The following is a 16,636-nucleotide window of genomic DNA, read 5'->3' on the forward strand; positions in this document are numbered from 1 at the left end:
ATATATATATACACACACATATACACACACACACACACACGCATCCTAGGTGGTGTGTGTGTGTGTGTATATATCACATACATACACACACACAAACATATATATACACTGTATTCAGTTTAGCTAGATTCGTTCCTGTGTCCTTTGCACAGTGTTCACTTAAAGCTACCTCAATTGCTGGTGTTCTGTTGATCCTATCCGCAGGCAGCTGTAGCAATTAAAGTTGGTGTATTGTGCCATCTGCAGTGTGCACCTAAAGCTACCCCAATTGCTGATGTTTTTCTGATCCTATACCACAGGCAGGCAGCTGCAGTAATTACAGTTGGTGTATGGTGTCATCTGCACAGTGTGCACCTAAAGCTATCCCAATTGCTGGTGTTCTCATACTAATAATACTACAGGCAGGTAGTTGATTCTGCCAGCTGCAGTATATCAGTATATATGTCCCAGCTTTGTGCAGTTACATCTCCCTGCAGGCCATTAGTATGTCTGGAAGGCCAACAAGGAGAGGCAGACAGTCACGAGCCAATAAAAGAGGGCAAGCAGGCTCTGTGTCTAGAGGCAACAGTGCTGGTCAAGGACACGGTGCATCCTCATCAGCATCACCAATTGTTCTGCCCCTGTGCATGTAATTACAATTCTTGATCTAATATTTCACATCAGGGCCTATTCCTGCACCCACCAAGAGTAACTGTGAGGGCTTACAGTGTTGTGGCAACACCACCACCACCCCAAAGGCCCAATTTTTCTACTGCTGTTCAACAATGGCATGTAATTACAATTCTTGATATAATAGTTCACAGCACGGAGTTCCAGAGCCCACCAAGAGTAACTGTGAGGGCTTACAGTGTTGTGCCAACACCAACACCTTAGGCCCATATTTCTGCAGAGCATATAGGGTAGGCCCCTACTTTCAAACATCCAACTTACAAACATCTCCTACTTGCAAACGGAAGGTGACAACAGGAAGTGAGATTAAATCTACCCCTAGGAAGGGAAATTTTCTCCTGTAAGCCCTTGTACACACGGTTGGACATTCCGACAACCAAATCCGTTGGATTTTGTCCGACGGATTTTGTCCGAAACTGTTGCATACACACGGTCGGACAAAGTTGTCGGAAAATCCGATTGTACATAACGTGATGACGTTATTTCGTTACGACGGGACTACGTTCAGGCTAGTAGCCAATAGCTTTGGTCTAGGAATTTGATCTGAGCATGCGTGGCACTTTGTCCGTCGGAGTAGGCGACACATGATTGGAGTATGTCCGATCGAAGCATTTTGTCGAAAAATTTTACGGACAAGTTGGAAAACTTGGTCCATCGGATACTCCAACAGAAACAGTCCGATGGAGACCACACACAGTCGGATTATCTGACAAAATGGTCCGATAGGACACATTCCGTCAGAAGCTCCGACCGTGTGTACAAGGGCTAAGAGTTGATATGGGAAAAACGTGTCTCCTCTCCACTGATGCTTTATCACCAATCCTCGTTTTACTAAAAAACCCAAATTTTCAAAAAACATTTTTCATTGGGACAGAAAGTGAGGTGAAAATCATCTGAAGAAGTGCACAGACAGTAAAACAAATGTTACAGGAGTGATAATCCTTCCCTATATTTTCCAAAAAGCTAGAAATAGATTTTTTGGCTGGAGCTACACTTTAAAAATGTACCAGTTCAAAATTACAAAGATTCTACTTAACAACAAACCTCCAGTCCCTGTCTTGTTTGCACCGCCTGTATACTTCTGTTCAGAGTATATTGGGCCTGGGGGCCCCACGCCTTTCCTTTTTTTAATTTGGGTGCAGGGTTCCCCTTAATATCCATACAAGACCCAAAGGGCTTGATAATGGACTGGGGGGGGGGGGGGTATCCATGCCGTTTGTCTCACAGATTTTCTTCCATATTGCCGGGACCACACATTACATTTAAGCCTCAAGCAGTTTTAAGTGACTTTTATTCCTTTAAAAATGTCATTTGTGCAGGGACTGTTCTAAGCACAGGAAACACGCGCCACTTTACAGGCATACTATAGACACCCCCCAGGTACCATATTTAAAGGAATAGTTCACTTTTTTTTCACAACAGCTGTTTTTAAAAAAAAAATTGCATTGATACATGTCCCCTCGGGCAGGACCCGGGTCCCCAAACCCTTTTTAGGACAATAACTTGCATATTAGCCTTTAAAATTAGCACTTTTGATTTAGAACGTTCGAGTCCCATAAACTTTAACAGGGTTCTAAAGTTTGTGCAAATTTTAAGTCCATTCGCAGGTTCTGGTGAGAACTAAACCGGGTGGTGTTTGGCTCATCCCTATTGTTTAATAATATTTCTTGTGTTTTTTAACTTTTTTGTGCGAATATGGATCCAAGTTTATCCCTAGCATAGATCTACAGCAGTGTTTCTCTAACTTGTGTTGATCTCTGTGATTGGTCAGAGTGATCACATGGGTCAATCGCAGCCCATCTGTACCATGTGATTTAGATGTAACCAATCATAGCTACTCACAATAGTAAACACTGGATGAATAAATTTCATTCAATAAAAATGGTTGTTTATAACAGTGATATTTACTGTTATAAGCAATCATTGTGTGATCACCTCCCCAGAGCAGTACAGTGGTCACAGTATGGAAAAAAATAGTAAGAAAAACATATTTGAAAAAAATATATATTTTTTCTATATACTGTGACCAGTCAGTGTCCCTGATCACTACCACACCATTTATATGATGACTCTGCTGTACTGGTGACAGCATTTACTAAAAGAAAAAAAATAACAAAATCGTAAATTTATGTTGAAAGAGAAGGAAAATAATATTCCATTTTGCTCTACAATACATCCAGGCTGCTTTCAATTAGTCTGGAACCTTGCTGGTATCTATGGAAGAGCCCTGGGGCCATCAAAAAAAAAAAAAAAAAATCAGAATTCTGACTTTGAATCTCAGAATTCTGACTTTAAAACTCAGAATTCTGACTTTGAATCTCAGAATTCTGACTTTCAAACTCAGAATTCTGACTTTTAATCTCAGAATTCTGACTTTCAAAGTCAGAATTGAAAAATGTAATTATTTTTTTTTTGCAGAATTCTGAGATTCAAAGTCAGAATTCTGAGTTTGAAAGTCAGAATTCTGAGATTTAAAGTCAGAATTCTGAGATTTAAAGTCAGAATTCTGAGTTTGAAAGTCAGAATTCTGACTTTCAAACTCAGAATTCTGACTTTGAAAGTCAGAATTCTGAGATTAAAAGTCAGAATTCTGAGATTTAAAGTCAGAATTCTGAGAATAAAAGTCAGAATTCTGAGATTTAAAGTCAGAATTCTGAGATTTAAAGTCAGAATTCTGACTTTCAAAGTCAGAATTCTGAGATTAAAAGTCAGAATTCTGAGATTAAAAGTCAGAATTCTGAGATTTAAACTCAGAATTCTGAGATTAAAAGTCAGAATTCTGAGTTTCAAAGTCAGAATTCTGAGATTTAAAGTCAGAATTCTGAGATTAAAAGTCAGAATTCTGAGTTTCAAAGTCAGAATTCTGACTTTGAATCTCAGAATTCTGAGATTCAAAGTCAGAATTCTGAGTTTCAAAGTCAGAATTCTGAGATTTAAAGTCAGAATTCTGAGATTAAAAGTCAGAATTCTGAGTTTCAAAGTCAGAATTCTGACTTTGAATCTCAGAATTCTGACTTTGAATCTCAGAATTCTGAGATTCAAAGTCAGAATTCTGAGTTTATAAATATTATAGTCTGTATTAAGATTTTAGGACCAATGAGCAATAATGTAGTAACACCCACAGACCATCATTCTGCAGACATGCATGTCTCCTGCTCTGTACATGGATATGTAAATATATCTTAGTTACAGCACACAGTATAGGGAAGCAGGCAGTGCTGGGTTCTCTGGTTCCTCTACTGTATTAAAAGTTTCCTCTTTTTGCTGTCTTATCCTTCTTTGTCATCTGCTCCAACATAAAGAGCCATGCTGAAAACGTGTGTATTGTGTGTGAGGGAGGGGGGACACAGCTACCATAGATAACAGAGCACAATGGCCAGCACAGCTCTGCACCCCAACTTGTAGAAAACATTGCACTATTACCCCTACATGAGGGAATTGTGAATGGCTAGAAGGCAGCAGGACAATGTGTGTCTATGGTCATAACAGATTGATCATAGCAATTACTTATCTGGACTAATAGTTGTTTCACCAATAAGTAACCTCATATTAAACATAAAAGCAAGTCTAATTATCTAAAGAGAGTTATCATAGTGGTTAGAGAAGCAGGCTTACATTGGTGGAGTCATGGGTTCAAGTCTGGATGAGAGTATGTGTGTTTATATATATATATATGTATATATTTTTTTAAATATGAGCTAGTGAGGGCATAAATTGTATTTTATCAATATATCTAAATTGATTTCAAGGTATATTAACAAAGACACACTGATATATTGAGCACACAAAAGTGTTGTAGTATATGCTGGCTACTATAAATTAGAGAGCAGAGATTTAAAAGAAAAAACTGTGTATATATTAGGGTAATCAGATGAGATCATTAGGGTGTCATCTTCAGTTTCCCTGGGGTGGCAGTTTACAATTTCAGGAGACTGGTCATAACAGATCGATCATAGCAATTACTCGTCTGGACTAATACTGGTACTGTTTCACAGAGAATTAATGTCATATTAAACATAGAAGGCAGCTCTCTTGAGCCCTTAAGTGATAGCATAGTGGTTAGAGCAATGGCCTTCTAGAGCAGTAGGCTGTTGGTTCTAATACTGTTTATGCCTCCTTTTTTAGTTAGATATATAGTGTCAATATATTTATTTTTTATTAAACATATTTTAAAGTATGGATTAGGGAGGACTTAAATTGTATTTTATTGATATATCCAAATTGATTTCAAGATATATTAACAAAGACATATTGATAAAATTGTATATGCTGACTACTATAAATTAGAGCGTAGGGATTTTTTTTTACATATCTGTGTATATATTAGGATGATTTTGGTGACATGGGTCCAGTTCTCAATTTCAGGAGAGTGAGTCCCCGAAAGCTGCATGATAACCACCATGTCTTACAACTCAGCCCTGGGCTCTGCACTATAAAGTAATCTGTGCGTGTGTACTTCATTGTACATGCACGCGCCAATATCTCCCCTTCACTGATTGGCTGCAATTTATCCCCACTAACACTGATGCAGTGCCATTTTCCTCTTAGCTACACCATTGACACAGGGACATTTTTTTCAGCTAATGACACCATTGATACAGGGTCATTTTTTCCTTCCAGTGACACCACCGATGCAGGGTTATTTTTATTTACTACTGTTAGTCCCTTATATGTGCACTCTTACATACTGCAAATATATATGCATATACAGGTACAGTATTTTGCTCTGCATGTCACTATTTTCCCCAAATCTCCACCTGAGAGGGGAGAGCAGGCACAGTTGGGTACTGGACAGGGGCGGACTGACAACTCATGGGGCCCCCGGGCAATAGGAGATTATGGGGCCCCCAGGCAATCAGAGATTATGGGGCCACACAGTATACACAAACACACACACACAGTATACAATCACACAGGTTATACATACATGTACACACAGTATACACAGATAGACCAAAAGGACGTCGCTAACGGACATTTCAGAGGCAGATGTAAAAAAAAAAACACAGATTTTTACATACTGTCCCTGGTTTTACTGAGGCTGGCAACCCTGATGGGGCCCCCTAGTGGCCCGGGGCCCTCGGGCAGTGCCCGAGTGGCTGAATGGTCAGTCCGCCCCTGGTACTGGATGACCTTGTCCTATCTCTGCTGGGGAGACTGAGGTGACAGTAGGCTCTAGTCATCCTCACAGACACATTTTTGGGACTCAGTGTCATTACACTGATCACTGCTAGAGTCACTGAGAACTATATTGGTCATTGCTAGAGATAGAGCTGTCTTTCAAAATCATAAGGTCCCATGCCGTGTACCTAACAACCCCCTTCCCCGCTCAGTGTTACTGTTGGTGCTAATGTGTGTGCTATGCAGCCACAATATGTAGTCTCCATGCAGAGATTGTGCACGTGGGTAGGCAATTAGTGGCATGCAGTGAGTTTTAGTAGTAAAGATGTGCAGGGCCATGCACAGTAACTAGTGCATATAGTGGCAGTGCAGAGCATACCATGAGCTGTATGTACTGGCAGTGTCAGCAGGCCCGGATTTACTCCCTTTGCCTCCCCAAGGCCGGGTCCTTCAATGCCGCCCCCCCCCCCCCCCGCCCACACACACACACACATACACACACATACACACACCACCATTCTTGTCCTTTATTGATGACTGCTACAATAGACCTCAGACTAGCCTGGTGACGCTGTCACTGACCTGCTCTCAGGTGCACCGTGCAGGGCTCAGTCAGACAGCTCCAGCTTGGTGGCTCTGGTTTTATTCTATAGTCTCCTCTCCACAATCCACACATGTCTGTCTCTTCCTGTAACCCCCATCCCGGTGTATAAAAGACGAGAGATGGTCAGAGGCTGTGGACATACCACAGGAGGTGGACAGAGGCTGCGGACATGCCACAGGAGGTGGACAGAGGCTGCGGACATGCCACAGGAGGTGGACAGAGGCTGCGGACATGCCACAGGAGGTGGACAGAGGCAGCGGACATGCCACAGGAGGTGGACAGAGGCTGCGGGCATGATAGTGTCCTCCTCACCCCCTCACAGTAGCTTCTCTGTCCACCATCATATTACTTCTCCACATCATCAGTGTCTGTGTCTTCCTCCTGTGCCCCTTTCACCTCTCCACAGGTCAGGGCAGCAGTGCTGCCCTGACCTTTGGAGAGGTGAAAGGGGCACAGGAGGACACAGCACACTGATAAATAATGTGAACTAGAGAAGTAATATGATTGATGTTGGACAGAGGACATCAGTCTCTGTCCACTGCATGGCATGGCTTCTGCCTCCTGGGGCTCCCAGTAACCTACTCCTCTCTCTCTCTCTCTCTCTCTCTCCCTGTCCCCTTTTTTACTATGGTTATCCCCCCAGCTTCACTCTCTTCCTCCTCAGTGTCCTCCTCGCCGTCACCGGCTGCTTGGCTCCCCCACGGCTTCGCCTATGACAAGTGCATTTCACAGTCGCTGGCCGCCGTGGTCTAGACTCTCGATCTTTTAAAAAATGCCACTGGGAGGCGCAATCACGTTACTGCACATGCGCCGTCTGGCCGAGCGTGTACGAGCTGGCTTCGGAGCGACGCATGCGCAGTTGCGTGGTCGGCTTACGGCCATCTTTTTTACGGGGGCTATGTTAGTGCGGGGGGAGGGCGGCCGTGAAAGCCAAGAGGTTGTCGCAGGAGCAGCGCCGCCCCTGCACCGCTTCCGCCCCGAGGCTTGGCCTCGGTGGCCTTGTGCTAAATCCGGTGTCTTGTCTAATAACGTCCTCCATTGGATAGTGTCCGCTGTGTACTGTGCATGCGCAGTACACAGCAACACAGATTCCGAAAATTGCCGAGGATGAACGGCGCCTGCGCCGTGAGTCCAGGTTCTATCCCTACTATCCAAGTGGACATAGAGTAGGAATAAAAAAGAGCCGAGCTCAGCGAGGCCGAGCCCGAAGCATGGCGAGCGAAGCTCACCCGCGAGGGGCCCTTTAATACTCACAACCCTATGTCCGCTTGGATGGTGGGGCTACCACCTCCACTCACGGCGCAGGCGCCGTTCAGCTTCGGAAATTTTCCGAAGCTTCGTCTGCTCCGTACTGCGCATGTGTGGAGCGGACACTATTTCATGGCCGGACACTATACGGCAGAACACCGGCCCTGAGTGTCAGGTCAGTGATTAAACACAATGTAATGACAGGGCAGTGAGCAGTGTGTAATATCAGTTCTGTTCAATCAGCAGTATATGATTGCAATGCAGACATCCCAAGTCTCCCGCATTTGACAGTGGGCTCACGTACACCCACTAGTGCAGCACAATCTCCTGGCTGTCAACAGCAGCAGCCCGAGCCGCCCCCTCCTCCAGCCAAGGGGTGGCAGTGGCATCGATAATGGGGATCGATTGTATGAAAGCAGGTGCAGCATGGGACTTGCTATGTGTCCCAGAATGTTACTCTGCCCTCCTCTTGTAACCCTCCAGCTCCCCCAATCACTGAGCGCCCGCCTTCTGCCAGTCCAGCTCAGAGAGAGTTAGGAAGCCAGGGCAGCAAATGGGAGGTGAGCAGCAGCTGTGTGGAAGGAGCTGGTGTCAGATTCAAACAGAGGAGTGAGTCCAGGAGCGAGTGAGAGAAAGCTGGTGAGTGTGAGGATGGTGCTCACTACAGTGTTATACACTGTAATGTCTTCTTTGGCAGCACTGGGTTCCTGGCTGGCTCTCTGTGTGCTTCCACACAAAGCCTGGTGATTGTGCAGGAAGCCCCTGAGTGATGTACCGGGAGGCAGATGCAATCATTTGGTGGGCAATTCTGACTGGTAAATTATTCTCCCAGGTGACCTTGTCTGTGGGCAGGGGGACACTCATCAAATGCGGAGTACAGATTTCAGTTGATTTTCCCCATTTCTCTGTGTGCATCCAGATCACACCTCCCCAATGTCAATTGGCAGGTTGGCTGAGCCCATTTGCTGTTTCCGCTGCCCTGATGTAAAGGGAAACTCTTCAGACTCTGATGGTGCCACCTCCCTGAAATGGGTTTGCCACCTCTCTGAAATGAGTTTTTTGAAGGTTGGGGTGTCTGGCAATGCAACTTTATATTGTGTCAGTCATGGAAGCTTTATAAGATGGCATTACCTAGCAGTGAGCAGTGTTTGGTGACAAGGAACAGTATATAATTTGCAGTGAGCAGTGTGTAAGGGCAGGACAGTAGATTTGCAAAAGGCTGCAAGCAACAGAAGGAACTTTTTGGTTAAAAGTTTGAGCCATCCTAAAATTTATTAAACAAAATTCTGAGATTAAAAGTCAGAATTCTGAGATTACACGGTATAAAAGGAGTGTTACAGGAGACTCAGCCCAGTAGAGGTTTCTTTAGCTTCAGTGGCTGTCAGTGAAGCATGGCAAATAGAGAAGAACTTGTTCAATTCTATTTTAGACTTGGATTTAATAATAAGGAAATACTTGCAGTTTTAGCCAGTCATAACATAGTTATTAGTTATCGAACACTGAAGAGAATCTGCAGCAAAATGAGTCTTTACAGAAAGAAGAACTTTTCCAACTTGCTTGAAGTTTTTAGCTTTCTACAAGCTGAAATTGTAAAATCTGGGCAAATGCAGGGCTATAGATGGCTACATCTAAGGGCACTTCAAAAAGGATTTGTTGTTACACAGAAAACGATAAGGCAAATGATAAAATACCTTGACCCAGAAGGAGTTCAATTAAGAACAGCTGGACGCTTGCATAGACGCCGCTACCATACTGAAGGTCCAAATGCAGTTTGGCATGTAGATTCTTATGACAAATTAAAACCATATGGCATTGCAATTAATGGCTGCATTGATGGTTACAGTCGTTATATTGTATGGATGGAAGCCTTTACTACTAATAGCAACCCCAAAATAGTTGCTAATTATTTTATTGATGCTGTAACTATGATTGGAGGTTGCCCAGAAAGGATACGTGCTGATCTTGGCACCGAGAATGGACATATGGAACAAATGCAGAAATTTCTAAGGCGCTCACACTCAGACAATTGGGCTGCAGAGAAAAGTTTTTTGTATGGAAGAAGTACAGCAAATCAAAGAATTGAAAGATGGTGGGGTATACTGAGGAAACAAAATGTGCAGTTCTGGATTAACCTTTTAAGAAATATTCAGAATGATGGCTTTTTTACTGGAGACTTCCTTGATAAAAACCTCATCCAGTTTTGCTTCTTAAACATCATACAGGTAAGTGTTTTTAAATATATGAGAGTGATTACCTTATAAGCTCTTGTAAAATATAATTTTAATAGAATACATTTACTGCTATTTAACAAAATGGTTAACAAAATGCCCCGGGTGACGCATCTAGGGGGGTGTTGCCAGGGGTGCTGCACCCACCCACACTGGTAACCGCTGCTCTAAGGGTGTCACTGCCACCCGATCAAGTGTAATGGACAGGCAGGTCTCCCTCCTATTCCTGCCCAGTCCCCAAACAGCCTGTCTTTCCTGGGTGAGGCATCCCAGAGAAGGGGAGGCTTCACAGAAGGCCCTGGACTGGGGGGGTGCAGAGGAGGCCCTGGGCTGGGGGGGGGGGTGCAGTGAAGGCCCTGGGCTGAGGGGGTGCCCACACTGGGGGGGGTTAGAAGTGGCCCTGGACTGATGGAGGGTGCGAAGTAGGCCTTGGGCTGATGGGGGTGCGGAGGAGACCTTGGGCTGGGGAGTGCGGAGGAGGCCCTGGGTTGAGGGGGTGCAGAGTAGGCCCTGACCTGGGGGAGCGCAGAGGAGGCCCTGGGCTTGGGGGATGCAGGGGAGGCCCTTGTGGGCTAGAGGGTGCAGAGGAGGCCCTGACCTGGGAGGTGCTGAGGAGGCCCCACACTGGGGGGTTAAGGAGGCCCTGGACTGATGGAGGGTGCGGAGTAGGCCTTGGGCTGATGGGGATGCGGAGAAAGCCTTGGGCTGGGGAGTGTAGAGGAGGCCCTGGGCTGAGGGTGCAGTGGAGGCCCTGACCTGGGGGGGTGCAGAGGAGACCCTGGACTGGGAGGGGTGCAGTGAAGGCCCTGGGCTGAGGAGGTACCCACACTGGGGGAGTTAGAAGAGGCCCTGGACTGATGGAGGGTGCGTAGTAGGCCTTGGGCTGATGGGGGTGTGGAGGAGGCCCTGGGCTGAGGGGTGCAGAGTAGGCCCTGACCTGGGGGAGGGCAGAGGAGGCCCTGGGCTTGGGGGATGCAGGGGAGGCCCTTGTGGGCTGGGGGGGTGCAGAGGAGGCCCTGACCTGGGAGGTGCTGAGGAGGCCCCACACTGGGGGGGTTAAGGAGACCCTGGACTGATGGAGGGTGTGGAGGAGACCTTGGGCTGATGGGGATGCGGAGGAGGCCTTGGGCTGGGGAGTGTAGAGGAGGCCCTGGGCGGAGGGTGCAGTGGAGGCCCTGACCTGGGGGGGTGCAGAGGAGACCTTGGACTTGGGGGATGCAGGGGAGGTCCTTGTGGGCTGGGGGGGCAGAGGAGGCCCTGACCTGGGGGGCAGAGGAGACCCTGGACTTGGGGCATGCAGAGGAGCTTCTTGGCTGGGGGATGCAGAGGGGGCCCTGGACCAGGGGGTGCAGAGGAGGTGCTGGAGTGGGGGAGGTGCAGGAGTGAGGGGCAGGTGTAGAGGAGGCCCTGGACTAGGAGGGGAGTACACAGTAGGTCCTTGACTGGGGGGTGCAGAGGAGGTCCTGGACTGGAGGATGCAGAGCAGGCTCTGGACTAGGAAGGGAGTACAATGGGGGCCCTGGACTGTGGGATATAGAGGAGGCCCAGGATTTGAAAAGTAAGTTTGATAAAGGGCCTGGATTCGGAGAGCAGGGTGCAGAGGCAACTCCTATTTTGGGGTATGCTGTAAAGGAGGCCTTGGACTAGCAGAGGAGGCCCAGGACTAGGGGGGTGGGGTGGGTGCAAAGGAGGCCATTGACTAGGAGGGGAGTACAATGGAGGCCCTGGACTGGGGGATACAGAGGAGGCCCTGGACTTGAAAAGTGGGGTTGATAAAGGACCTGGATTCGGAGAGCAGGGTGCAGAGGCGGCTCCTATTTTGGGGTAGGCTTTAAAGGAGGCCTAGGACTAGCAGAGGAGGCACTGGACGGGGGGAGGATAGGAGGTCATTGACTAGGAAATGGTGGTTGGTGTGGCAAAAGCCCTTGACTTGGTGGGGGACAAGGGAGACACTGGACTAGGTGAGGGGGTGCCTGGAGGTTATGGATTAGGAGAGGGGGTGTCTGGAGGCCCTGGACTAGGGCAGCAGGTGTACGGAGGCCCTGGACTATGAGAGGGGGATTGTGAAGGACCTCTGGACTAGGAAAGAGGGTACCTGAAGCACCATCCAGCTTCAGGGAGAGGGAGGATTGGATATGGATTTAAAGCCTGGGCTTAGGAAGAGCCTGTCTGGGCCCTGGAGGGTGAATTCACAACATAAATGTAAAAATGTATCAGTTGTCTTAAAGAGGAAGTAAACCCTGATGGGTTTACTTCCTCTTTTTTTCCCTGCAAAGGTAAAGCATAATGGACTACTATGCATCGCATAGTAGCTCATTATGTGTCACTTACCTGACACAGGAGCCAGCGAAGTCGCCGCTGATCCCTGTAGTCCGCCGCATCCATGTTGCTGGTGGCGTCTCGCAGCTCCGACGAATCACAGCGGCGAAGGCGCGATGACGTCACTCCCGCGCATGCGCATGGGAGTCGCGTCTCGCAGCTCCGCCGCTGCCACTCGGCGAAGCCGCGATGACGTCACTCCCGCGCATGCGCACGGGAGTCGACAAATTAGGCAAATCCATTCATGGATTTGCCGCATTTAGTGCGCCTGCGCGCCGCTGTCTACGGCGCATGGGCCGTAGACAGCGGTGCCCATTTTCGGGCAAATATCTCCTAAACCATATAGGTTTAGGAGATATTGCTTGGACCTACAGGTAAGCCTTAATCTAGGCTTACCTGTAGGTCCAAGTTGTTTGGAAGGGTTTACTTCCTCTTTAAGTAATGCCAAACAGGACCAGAGAGCCAGGTTGTGTGATAGATTTGCTAAAGGAGAAGTAAAGCCAAAGCCTGTTTGGTTGTACTTCTCCTGTTGATCATAGCAGTGCAGATGTTTTGCACTCCTGTGACCCATTTTCATCTGACAGCAGGCCTAAGCCTGCTGTCGGCTGATGTCACAGAATCATTGCAGGCTGGGGAAAGATCTCAACCATATGTTTGGGATCTGCTCACATGCCTGGACCGGCACCCAGCTCAGCTTCTCAGCGAGCTGCTGAGAACCTAAGCTGGCCACTCCAGCTCCTTCCACAGCCCAGTGTTTCAGTGAGCACCGAGGGTTGGGGGAGGAGAGCCAGAGGCTGGCAGCCCCCAGCTCTCTGCTTAGGTACAGTAGCTCTGAGAACAGAGTGATCGGCTGTTTGATTACTTGTTTCTAATCCTTAGAGCCAGTGGGGACAGATGCAGCATCCACCTAGGTAAGTGATTCATAAATAAAAATTCCCATACTTCTCTTTTAACCACTTGACCACTGGGCACTTAAATACCCTTAATAACCAGACCAATTTTCAGCTTTCGGTGCTCTCACATTTTGAATGACAAATTCACTGTTTCTGCATCTGATGACATCACCGGTGCATTCGCTCCGATGGAACAGCATGCTCATGCTGTCCGTTTAGAGCTCTGTGTCACGGCCATGACTCCTGTGCACACTCACAGGAGTGACATCATAGCAGCTCAGCCATTCAAATGGTCAGAGCCCGCAAACCTGGAAGGAAGATCGGGTGAAGATGTTAAATGCTGTCAGTGGTGATAGCGTACCAGTGGAGGGGTTCACTTTAAGATAAGTATTTCATAATGTGCTAGTGTGTGATGCAAACTAGCACATTATGACATTACCATGCAGGGGGCCTGGATTTTTAATTATTTTGTGCACATTTACTACCGCTTTAAGGCCACCCCCACTCATGTTATTTAAATTATAATTTTTTTTGCTTTATGCATTATTAGTCCTTGTTAACACGGGTGTACTTAAGTATATGCCTGTGTGAGGGCCACGCTTGCCCACACAGGCATACTGTGCATTCCTATGCAGGCAGTCCTGTTCATGTCAGTTGGGACACATCAGCTGCATGGATACTGCTGCTGCTTCCAGTTTGACATTGTGTGTGTGTGCGTACATTCACATAGTTGCCAACTGTCCCGAATTTCCCGGGACATTCCCAGGATAAGGACATTTGTCCAAAATTAGTTTTGTCCCAGGAAATGTCCCAGGAAATTCAGTTTGTCCCGGCAAATTTAATTTCCTGTTTTTTTGCTGTCGGTCACCATTTTTAAGAAGACCAGAAGCTGGTCTTCAATAGAGAACCTGTGGCGCTGCCCACCCCCGCTGCCAGTGTGTGTGTAATGTGCAGTGGGCAGCGCCACAGTTCAAAGTTAGTCTCCGCGCGGCAACGTGAAGGACGGTATGTAGGGGGCCAGTCTGTGGATGGGATGGCAGAGGGGGCCAGTCTGTGGATGGGATGGCAGAGGGGGCAGTCTGTGGATGGGATGGCAGAGGGGGCAGTCTGTGGATGGGATGGCAGAGGGGGCAGTCTGTGGATGGGATGTAATGTCAGGGGGGGGGCAGTCTGTGTATGGGATGGCAGAGGGGGCAGTCTGTGGATGGGATGTCATGTCAGAGGGGGGCCAGTCTGTGGATGGAATGTCATGTCAGAGGGGGGGCAGTCTGTGGATGGGATGTCATGTCAGAGGGGGCCAGTCTGTGGATGGGATGTCATGCCAGAGTGAGCCAGTCTGTGGATGGGATGGCAGAGGCGGCCAGTCTGTGGATGGGATGCCAAGTCAGAGGGGGCCAGTCTGTGGATGGGATGTCATGTCAGAGGGGGCCAGTCTGTGGATGGGATGTCATGTCAGAGTGGGCCAGTCTGTGGATGGTATGTCAGAGGGAGCCAGTCTGTGGATGGGATGTCAGAGGGGGCCAGTCTGTGGATGGGATGTCAGACGGGGCCAGTCTGTGGATGGGATGTCAGACGGGGCCAGTCTGTGGATGGGATGTCAGAGTGGGCCAGTCTGTGGATGGGATGTCATGTCAGAGGGGGCCAGTCTGTGGATGGGATGGCAGAGGGGGCCAGTCTGTGGATGGGATGGCAGAGGGGGCAGTCTGTGGATGGGATGGCAGAGGGGGCAGTCTGTGGATGGGATGTAATGTCAGGGGGGGGGCAGTCTGTGTATGGGATGGCAGAGGGGGCAGTCTGTGGATGGGATGGCAGAGGGGGCAGTCTGTGGATGGGATGTCATGTCAGAGGGGGGCCAGTCTGTGGATGGGATGTCAGAGGGGGCCAGTCTGTGGATGGAATGTCATGTCAGAGGGGGGGCAGTCTGTGGATGGGATGTCATGTCAGAGGGGGCCAGTCTGTGGATGGGATGTCATGCCAGAGTGGGCCAGTCTGTGGATGGGATGGCAGAGGCGGCCAGTCTGTGGATGGGATGTCAAGTCAGAGGGGGCCAGTCTGTGGATGGGATGTCATGTCAGAGGGGGCCAGTCTGTGGATGGGATGTCATGTCAGAGGGGGCCAGTCTGTGGATGGGATGTCATGTCAGAGTGGGCCAGTCTGTGGATGGGATGGCAGAGGCGGCCAGTCTGTGGATGGGATGTCAAGTCAGAGGGGGCCAGTCTGTGGATGGGATGTCATGTCAGAGGGGGCCAGTCTGTGGATGGGATGTCATGTCAGAGGGGGCCAGTCTGTGGATGGGATGTCATGTCAGAGGGGGCCAGTCTGTGGATGGGATGTCATGTCAGAGTGGGCCAGTCTGTGGATGGGATGTCAGAGGGAGCCAGTCTGTGGATGGGATGTCAGAGGGGGCCAGTCTGTGGATGGGATGTCAGAGGGGGCCAGTCTGTGGATGGGATGTCAGACGGGGCCAGTCTGTGGATGGGATGTCATGTCAGAGTGGGCCAGTCTGTGGATGGGATGTCATGTCAAAGGGGGCCAGTCTGTGGATGGGATGTCATGTCAGAGGGGGCCAGTCTATGGATGGGATGTCATGCCAGAGTGGGCCAGTCTGTGCATGGGATGTCAAGTCAGAGGGGGCCAGTCTGTGGATGGGATGTCATGCCAGAGGGGGCCAGTCTGTGGATGGGATGTCATGTCAGAGGGGGGGCAGTCTGTGGATGGGATGTCATGTCAGAGGGGGCCAGTCTGTGGATGGGATGTCAGAGGGGGCCAGTCTGTGGATGGGATGTCAGAGGGGGCCAGTCTGTGGATGGGATGTCAGAGGGGGCCAGTCTGTGGATGGGATGTCAGAGGGGGCCAGTCTGTGGATGGGATGTCAGAGGGGGCCAGTCTGTGGATGGGATGGCAGAGGGGGCAGTCTGTGGATGGGATGTCATGTCAGAGGGGGCCAGTCTGTGGATGGGATGTCAGACGGGGCCAGTCTGTGGATGGGATGTCAGACGGGGCCAGTCTGTGGATGGGATGTCAGAGGGGGCCAGTCTGTGGATGGGATGTCAGACGGGGCCAGTCTGTGGATGGGATGTCATGTCAGAGTGGGCCAGTCTGTGGATGGGATGTCATGTCAAAGGGGGCCAGTCTGTGGATGGGATGTCATGTCAGAGGGGGCCAGTCTATGGATGGGATGTCATGCCAGAGTGGGCCAGTCTGGGCATGGGATGTCAAGTCAGAGGGGGCCAGTCTGTGGATGGGATGTCATGCCAGAGGGGGCCAGTCTGTGGATGGGATGTCATGTCAGAGGGGGGGCAGTCTGTGGATGGGATGTCATGTCAGAGGGGGCCAGTCTGTGGATGGGATGTCAGAGGGGGCCAGTCTGTGGATGGGATGTCAGAGGGGGCCAGTCTGTGGATGGGATGTCAGAGGGGGCCAGTCTGTGGATGGGATGTCAGAGGGGGCCAGTCTGTGGATGGGATGTCAGAGGGGGCCAGTCTGTGGATGGGATGGCAGAGGGGGCAGTCTGTGGATGGGATGTCATGTCAGAGGGGGCCAGTCTGTGGATG

Source organism: Lithobates pipiens, unplaced genomic scaffold (assembly GCF_037356315.1).
Source record: "Lithobates pipiens isolate NorthernLeopardFrog02 unplaced genomic scaffold, aLitPip1_a1.2 Scaffold_99, whole genome shotgun sequence".
In the NCBI taxonomy this organism is placed as follows: Eukaryota; Metazoa; Chordata; class Amphibia; order Anura; family Ranidae; genus Lithobates; species Lithobates pipiens.